Below are 10,038 nucleotides of genomic sequence, written 5' to 3'. Positions count from 1 at the left end.
GCCACATAGATCAATCTCTGAGGGGAGGCAGTGGAATTATGGGAAAAGGGACTAGAAAGGAAAGGTAGGAGAGTGATAAGTGAAGATCAGATGAGCCAATTCAAAGCAGAAGAAACTGTCCTGGTTCTTCCAGCTCTTTCAAAAGGCAGCTAAGTCCAAAAAAAAAAAAACCCAGGCCAAAGGAATAAGATCTACTTAGTGTTAGAAAACCTTCATTAAGATAAAAAGATTTGTAGGTAGCACAAGTGTCCCCATTTAATAGAAGAGGAAAATAATAAAATACTTGGGTTCTATTCCCATTTCTGGCAGAATAAGTTAAGTGCTTATTCTGCTACATAACACCATTACTGAAATTTCCATAATCAGAAAAATGATTAATCAGTTTCCTGTGGGCAGATACCTGCAGGGAATCTTGCCCAAATTCATGGGACAGATCCTTGCCCCAGCAGCAGTTTTCAGCCACAAGCCGAAGGGTCAGGGCTAGGGACCATGCAGAAAGATCATCCACCTTCTCCACCACCCCTCTGGAAAAGCAAGGACCTTGCAAGAACTATAACTTAAGATTAATGACTTGACACTGAAAAAGAGAACCTTTGCTAACTTCAACTACGTTGTTTGTATCACTTCAACTGTTTCTGTCCTGGAATTCCTTCACACTAAGAAAGAGCTGTAGTTTTTTGCATTTGAGCTGACAATTGTATGGAAAAGAAAAAATATGTATGGGGGGGTGGGGAGTGGAGAACTGATCTCATGGGCTTGGTCTTCAAGGAAGAAATCCCCTTTTAACTTTGGGTATTGATACTAGGAGACTTATGACTAGACAACCAGCTGGAGAATTCTTCAGGGTTTCCCAATGAGATGAAATAACCCTATTTTTTTCACAGAATAATGACTTCATTACAAAAATCGCCTATTTAAGCCCCTAATATCGGACTGCCCCTACTTCCAAAGAAGGTGTCCCTGCACCACTAACCACCCAATCCAATGAGAGATAGATAGTACTGAACTTGGAGTCAGAAAAATCTGGGTTCCAATATCTCCTGTTAATTCTAACCACGTGACCCCTGGTCACTCACTTAATCCTTAAGTCTCAGCTCCTCATCTGTAAAATGAAAAGATCTGTCTAGATATCTGGGGTCACTTCCTGTTCTAAATCTATAATCTCGTGATCATAGATTATAATGGTTCTTTCCAGCAGGTCTTAGGTGGCGAATGACAGATAGATGTACCTGGTGGACTAGTTCCTTTGCTTCTTTTTCTTTCTCCAAAGACAGATGCTAAGCATAACCTAAGCCCTCTCATTCTGGGATGAAAGTCAGTTTGCATATACAGGGTGCTAAGCCAACCACTTTAGGAAACAGTTTAGAAATATGCTCAAAAGTCGTTAAACTATACATACTCTTTTACCCAGTGATACTACTACTGACCCAAAAAGCAAGAGGGAAAGAACCCACGTATACAAAAATATAGCATATCTAGTATATTGAGCAACACATATGGCACCCTGTATGCTATTTAAAAAAAAAGAAATACTTATGTTGCGTTATGTCATAACATTTTCATTTATGCTTCCACCTGCTGGGGCTGGAGGGCCAGTGTTGGAAGAGATCAGAGAAGCTACCTAGCTTCTCTGATCAGAGAAACTACCTAGCCAAGATGACAAAAGCCATCTTTTCTTTCTGCAAAGGCTAGATATTTCTCTTATGTTTCAGCCACGACTACCATCTGCCACAGCAATGAATAGGACCTGTCAGAAGAAACCTATTTGTCACCATAGCACCTAAGTGCAGACTACTGGGATTTTTAGGGGAAACCAGTCTTCCAGTTAACTTCTAGAAGACTGCCCTGAGACCTCCCATGCCCCTTTTCACAAAATTCCTGATTTTTTTTGAGCTCTCTTTTCTTGATCTGTTTTTCCTACTAATTTTCTTTTTTTTTTTTTTGAAAGGTAAACTCATAGGTCGGGAGTTTCACTAGGAGCAAAAGCCAAGTTGTATTAAATATAAACCCTGGCTTTAATCTGAGCAGTCAGAAAGCCAGAGCCATTAGCCCACCCCTCCACTTATCCAGCTGAATTCCCCTATTAGGAGCCACACTCCAGCCTGGCCTTTACACTGCCAATCCCCTCCCCCCACTCCCCACTCTCCCTAGCAGCTCCTTTCTTTTGCTGCCATATCTAAAAAGAGTCTAACAGTCCCATTGTCTTACCTGGCCCTGCTGTGCCTTCTTCTCTAAACATAAATGAAACTGGACAAACTCCAATTTTCTTTTAAACTAGACTCCAATTTTTAATAGTAATTGGCACAACTTTTAGAGAAATGATGATGATGATGATGTGTGTGTGTGTATACACCTGTATACATGGAAGTGGAACACTGGAAGCTAGAGAATATGGTGTTTGTTTTCTGTGATACAATCGTAGTTGTAAGGCCATTTTGAAGGCGCTAAATCCAATTCTTTTCTTAAGATGGGAAGAAACATCAAATGAGAAGCAGTGTGACATACTGCAGAGAACACTAGACTGGGGGTCAGTGTTCTGACCTGGGTTCTTTCCTCTACCATTAGCTAGCTTATTTGACCTTAGGTAAGGGACCGCACTTGTCTGGGCTTCAATTAGTCTCCACTTAATATTTCTAGCAGTAAGCCTCTAAAATCCTCTGAGTCATCAGGGAATGAAAGAAAATTTAATGAGGGAGTTAAACAACAGGGGCGTAAGCGAGGAGATAGAATTTGTGATCCTAGAAATCTAAGCTCTGATGTCACAGCTCTTGCTTTCTTATTTACTCATAGAATTTTAGAATCATAGGTTTAGAGCTAGAAGGCACCTTAAGGAACATTTAGTCCCATGCCCTCGTTTTACAGGTGAGAGAACTGAGGCCCAGAAAGACCGTATGATTTGTCCAAGTTCACAGGGAGAGGAGCAGAAGAGATAAGATTTGACCCCAGATCACGTCTCCAAATCACTGTTCTTTCCATTGTCCTTACCACCTCCTTGTTAATTGCTATCACTGATGTCTGTTTCTGTCCTTTTATGAATGATATCAAAGAAATAGACCTAATTCCCTCTGCTGCTGAGGTATTGTTTCATAAATTAAAAACTGGAAGAAACCACAGAGATCATTGAATTCAGAGATTCTTAAGCTTGTCTGTTAACCCTTTGGGCAATCTAGAGAAACCTATGAACCCCTTCTCAAAATGTTTTAAAATGCATACAAATTGTGAGGGAAATGAATCATGTAGAAATAGAGTTAACAAAATATTTTTAGCAAATTGTCAGACCTTGAATTAAGAACCCCTGATCTTGTCTAGCTCTCTCATGTTACAGATAAGGAAACAAGTGCAAAGAGGTTAAAGCAATTGGCCTAAGACTACACAGATTATATAGCAGAGTTGAAATTCAAACACAGGGCCTCTCACTCCAAATTCTGGGCTATTTTCCATTACACCATACAATTATGTTTTGGCTCCAAGTTCAAAGCAGATCCCCATTTCCTTAATCACCAGAAGAAAGATCCAGTCCAAATGAACAAACATCCACTGATATCAAAATAATCTATGCATATTAGAAGAAGCTTAAGAAATACGCACCACATTCTTGCCCTGCCTAATTTTTTCTGCATTTTTAATTTGAGGTTGTCCAATAGAAATAAGTACTTCAACATCCTTGCCCCCTTCCACCACTACACCCCCATCTAGGACCATCTACCCAAATGGGTTACCCAAAATAGTCATAAGGCACTTAAAAATTAAGCAACTAGTGTGGAAGGGGAAATGATACAGTATATTTTGCCCATTCACTGTATATGTAAGGATCATTACTTCTTTATGTGTCCACAATCTGCTGATCTCCCTCTTGTTTTCTTTGGTGAGACTTGTCATTGCAGGTACCAGTTTTCCTGCTCTACTCCTTATTTTTGCTGTGTCTTCCCCTCCCAGTTTGATTTATTTTTCTTTAAGAAGGCAAACCAGGCCATCTTTTGCCTCATTTCTTACCCAGCCTTAAATCACTGAATGGGTGTTTCCTCAGACAAACTGAGACCTGGGGAAAAATCTTAGCTTAAAAAGGTCAAGGTCTCCCACTGCATCTGGTGTAATCTCCAGTTGTCCCGACCTGTGTCTTGCCCCTGGACTCAGGTGACCTTGGAAAAGAGAGTGAGGCTGATGACTTTGCACAGCCCTTCCTCACTTACATCCAATTCACTTGCAAGTCAAGACATCACCCTCCTGATGTCATTGGTCCTCTTCAATAACAGAAGGACAAACAACAATCAAGCAGTAGGGGTAGGCAGGAAGATGCACTGGGGTCTATTGGATAGAGTCCTAGATCTCGTATCCAGACGACCTAATTTTGAATTCTAGCTCTGACACCAGCTGTGTGACCATGGTGTCACAACCTCTGAGCCTCAATGTCTTCATCTTCAAAATGAGAATAGTATCTCTCCTGGTTACCTGTTTCTGTTTCTGTTATTTGTTTCTGTTGTTTGTCCTTCATTTTCTAAGAGAACCAATGACATCATAGATGTCTTGACTTATATGTAAATTATAAGGATCAACTGAGATAGATTAGGTTAATTTGTATAGCATTTTATATTGTTCAGAATCCTTTAAGGGATCATCATTATTATTATAGAAATAGCTGGGCAGCAGTTTATGTCCCATGATAAATTCTGAAGTCCTCTATTTCAATCCTCCCTACCAACTCTGCCCTCAAACCATAAAACTTCCATTGTAGAGATGATGATCAACCAAGTCCTACTCTCCAAGTCCTAAGCACAGCTAAAGGAAAAAAAATGTCCTGTTGGGACTGGAATAATTGGGGCATTAAAGGAAATGCATTTCTCATCCTATTTTGTGTCTGATTGAAAGGTACTTTTCAGTAATTTAGACCAGTCGCACCTCTTCTATAATCAGAGCCCAAGTAGCTCAGATAGAAGCTGAAAACTGGGTCACCCCTTGGGATCTGGATCCCCCCCATTCTTGAAAGACAGAACACAAGAAGTGCAGTCTTCCTTCTCTTCCTTTCTGCCCCCTTCCCTCTGAAGAAGAACTAGGGTGCATCTAGCTCCCTGCAGACTCTGGCCCCAGGCTGGCCGTCCCTCCTTCAGCCAGAGCAGAAAAGCAAAGAAAATTGGGTCACAAAAATCCACCCAGAAAATGCCAAATGCAGAAGCATAAGAGGAAATGGGAGTAGGAAAGATATGGCTTGGAACAATGTGGGGAAGGAGAAAATGAAGAAATGTAAATTTTTTTAATGAAGAGAGTGGAATGGAATGCCTCAGAATTAAGATTATAAATGTTTTATGAAATGCGAAGGGAGACTCAGAAGAAAAAAAATGAGAGATGAAAGGAAGTCTTGTTAGGAAAATGAAAGGAAGGGGAAGGAGACAGGGCTGAGACAAAGCTAAATGTTAAATGTGTGAAGGTGGTCTTTGCCAGCCAAGCTGGAACCCATGCTGAGAAGAAGAAATTCTGTGTTCTGCTTTCCATGAAAGAAGGAAATGCTTGGGAAAGTATTAAAAGAACTAGAACAGAGGATTTAGAAAATGAGGAAATAAGAAAATGTCAAAAAAAAGGATGAATAAGAGAATAAGAAATACTTTTTAAAAGACTATAAGAAAGAAATGTAAAGAAGGAAAATTAAAATCAAAGCATTAGGGAATAGACTAAAGGAGGAACAAGACAGTACAAAGGAGAAAAAGGGAAGCTTCTGAGAATATCATTCCAAAACCCACATAAGTTTCAAGTATTAGCCTCTACCCTAGCCGACAAACTGAACCATTCAAGAGTTCTGTGATCTCACCAACACTTTTCTACTTCATACTACACATATATGTTATCTCAATTGTATGTAAGATATTAGAATTTTCCCTAGGGTATCATTGCAAACTCATGCAAATATTGAAGAGACATCCTGGTACAATGAGTAATTCAGGAAGACCAAGATTTAAGTATGCTAGATGTGGATTCATAGGACCTGGATTCAAATCCTAGCTCTGCTGCTTAATACCTATGTGACCTTAGGGAATCATTTAAATTTTCTGAGTCTTGGTTTCTATAAAAATTAGGGAGTTGGGCTATATTACCTCTCAAGTCCCTTCCAGCTCCACACAGATGCATTGTATTCCATCTCTGACACACCAGAAGACCCTAGCTAAGTAATAAACAGAATCTTCCTGAATGGAAAGATCTCTCATACCAGATGTTCCCAATGATGATGAAATTATAGACCCTTCATGTACTCAAGTACCTATTACCGGTTCCACAGTAATCCCTTGTTCTATATCCCACCCAGAAAGTTTCCAAAGTACAGTGTGAAAATGGGACAGGAGGAAACAATAACCCAATAAAGCAGGAAAACCAATTAGGAGACTATTGCAATAGTCAAGAGAAATAGTAATGAAGGTCTGGACTAGGCTGGTGGCCACATGAAGAGAAAAGAGGATAGATTAGTGATATGCTGTAGAAGTAAAATTAGCATGATTTGGCCCTTGGCTAGATAGAGATGGTAAGGGAAAAGAAAGGATGTCGGTGCCCTCAACAGGAAGTTAGGGAAATGGTTGGATTTAAAAGATAATTAATTCCATTTTGAACATATTGAGTTTGAGATAGCCACAGGAAATCAAAATGGAGACAACCAACAGAAAGCTGATGATATAGGACTGGAGCTTAAGAGAAAGATGAGGACTGAATATGAAATTTCCATAACAGGCATAGAAATGATAGTTGAGCCAATGAGAACTTATGAGATCACAGAGGGAGAGAGTATATAGAAGAGAAGAATGCCCAGGAAAACACACACACACACACACACACACACACACACACACACACACCCGATGATTATGATCCAAAGGTGAATGAGGCGAGTAAGGAGACAGATCAAAGATCACCAGGAGAAAGTAGTATCAAGAAAACTCAGGAGGAACTCCATTATCAAGGAATTTGGAACATTGGAAGGGACCTCCATAGGCATCTAGTCCAAACCATACACAAAAGGAATTCCCACCATAAACATCCCAAACCTGCTGTCATCCAGACTGCTTGAAGATGTTCAAGGAGGAGCCTACCACCTCCAAAAGCTGCCTTCTCTACTTTCGGACAGCTCTAATTGTTAGGAAGTTTCTCCTGACAACCAGAAGCCTGAATTTGCTGCCTCTACCACTGTTCCTTGTTTTGGCCTCTGGGGGCCAGACAGAACAAGTCTGACCCTCTTTCGCAAGGGTCCTTCAGATACTTGAACGCAGCTACCCCCTTGCCACTCCCTGGGTCTCCTCCAGGCTAAACCTCCTGAATTCCTTCAACTAATCCTCACATGACATGAACTCAAGATCTTTCCTCATTCTGGTTACCCTCCTTGGATGGTTCTCCAGGTTATCCATTAGAATGTGAGCTCCTTGAAGGCAGGGACTCTGTCTTTTGCCTTTCTTTGTATCCCCAGCTCTTAGCATGGTGCCTGACACGTACTAGGCACTTCATAAATGTTTATTGACTGACATCAACGTCCTTCTTAAATTTTGGTGCCCGGAACTGTTAGGCTATCTTAATTGTCCAAATATTTGGCAGTGAAGATCTAGCTCTAAAGGTGGACACAAGGGGTCAAGTATAAACTAGTTGCTTTCAGAGGCCAGAAGGTGGGAAAGACAAGAAAGAAGGGTAAAGATCAGACTTAAGAAAGAGGTGAGAGGATGAATACATAAGACCTCAGGTATCCCAAAGACTTGGCAGGTTGCTCCAAACTCTCCAGTCCCTACCACCAGGGAAGGAAGACAAGCAGAGATCCAATAGTAAAGACTGCAGAGGTCCACATCCTGTGATGTATCTCTCTTTTTATATGAAAGGTTAAGGGAATTACCAATTACAGAATTTCAACAATCTTATTTATATTCCCTGTGAAAGAAATTCTCATTTACTGCTAAGTTCTATTTTCAAAATCTCCATCACACGGTGTTCTGGAATCCCTGCTGATGTGATTTTTTGGATCTGCTGATAGAATTAGAGAAATATGTAACACTTTAAAATACTCACAAGAGTCCTATCTCTTTCAGAAAGATTTTTTTTCTTGATCCTAAAATATCTGCCATACTTCTCTCATTTTGTAATTATATCTTTAGTGGTATTTCAAGATCCTTCCATGCATGATGTTCCAGGTTCTAGAATAGCTTCCTCTATCAAAATTGGGGCCTCTTCTTAGGGAGATATCCACAGTTCCTCTCTGCATATTTAGAATATGTGGGAATACCACTCACATGAGGGTCTTAAAATGTGTGACAATGGAAAGGATCTAGAACATTAGCTGTTCCTTTAAACACACTCTTCCTTTAAAGGAAGGGACTTCCATAGGTCCTTTAAACATAAATGACCTTTATGTTTATTCCTTTAAACATACTCTGATTCACGGTGGGACTCTTCTATCAGAGGTCACCTCTTCATGTGAATAGAGGAAGGTTGTGCTCTAGGGCAGATGGTATCAAACTCAATTAGAAAGGGGCCATTAAACCATATATAAGGATCCCAGTTGGTAACATATTAACTTAGAAAACTACATATTGACATTATCTGTGTTCTATTGTACTTTTATTTATTTTATTTATTTATTTATTATTATTTATTTATTTTATTTATTTTGTTAAATATTTTCCAATTACATTTTCATCTGTTTCCTGCCCACACTCAAGGGTATTGCAGGACACATTGGCCTGCCAATGCATATTTGACACCTCTGGTCTAGAACATTCCTTCCAGGATAACTCTAGGCTTGGTCTCTAAAATCACATTTTGAAATTTTTCCCAAGATAATAATGATATAGGTTAACACTAAGATAGAATAGAGTCTAGATGTCATATCATCTTGGGGCTAGTCCGTTGCTTCTAAGAAATATTCTTTGACCCAGCAATACCACTTCTAGGTCTGCATCCCAAAAAGATTAAACAAATGGGAAAAAGACACACATGTACAAAAACATTCGTAGCAGTTTTTTTTGTGGTGGCAAAAAATTGGAAATTGTGGGGATGCCCATCAGTTGGCAAATGACTGAACAAGTCATGGTATATGAATGTAATGGAATAATATTGTGCTTTAAGAAATAATGAGCAGGCAGACTTCAGGAAAACCTGGAAAGATTTAAATGAACTGATGCTGAGTGAAGTGAGCAAAACAAGGAGAACATTGTGTACAGTAATAGCCACAATGTGCAATGACTAACTTTGATAGACTTATCTCTTCTTAGCAATGCAAGGATCCAAGACAACCCCAAAGGACTTATGATGGAAAAATGCATTCTACATCCAGAAAAAGAACTGTGGAGTCTGAATGCAGATTGCAGCATATTATTTGTTCTCTCTCTCTCTCTTTCTTTTTCTTTTTGTTTGTTTCTTCTTTCTCATGGTTTCTCCTATTGGTTCTAATTTTTCCTTACATCATGACTAATGTGAAAATAGGTTCAATATAAATGTATATAGAGAGCCTATATCAAATTACATGCTGTCTTGGGATGGAGGGAGGGGAGAGATGGGGAGAAAATTAGGAACTCAAAATCTATTAGAAGTAAATGTTGAAAACTAAAAATAAATAAATTATTTTAAAAAATATGCTACAAATCCAAGCAGCTGACACCATGTGGTTAGGGTTGCAAGCATCCAACAGGATCCATCCCTAAGCATGACAGAGCTTAGCATTACATATGATAATATAACTTGATTAGACATCTATGCAAATAAAGTGTTTTAAAAATAATAATACAGATTAATTTATTAATTGTACTCTGTAAGAGGTGGATACCTATATCTAGCAAAATTGTAAATCATGACCCTCAATTTTATTTATTATCAGTTGTCACTTGGTTAAATCTTGGCTTTTTGATTTCTGAAGTAACTTTTACTTGGCTTTACTACAGAACTTTCAAGCTTAAAACATTGCCTTGGATCTCTGTATGTCCAAGTCACTTGCAGCTTTGATTTTAGAAGCCTTTATACCACTTTATCTATTGACTTGTTCTATTGGCAAGCACTTTAGCTCACTGAGTTAAATCTGAATCATCA

This window comes from Trichosurus vulpecula, chromosome 8 (genome assembly GCF_011100635.1).
Source record: "Trichosurus vulpecula isolate mTriVul1 chromosome 8, mTriVul1.pri, whole genome shotgun sequence".
NCBI classification, from domain to species: Eukaryota; Metazoa; Chordata; class Mammalia; order Diprotodontia; family Phalangeridae; genus Trichosurus; species Trichosurus vulpecula.
This window is presented reverse-complemented; position numbering follows the sequence as displayed.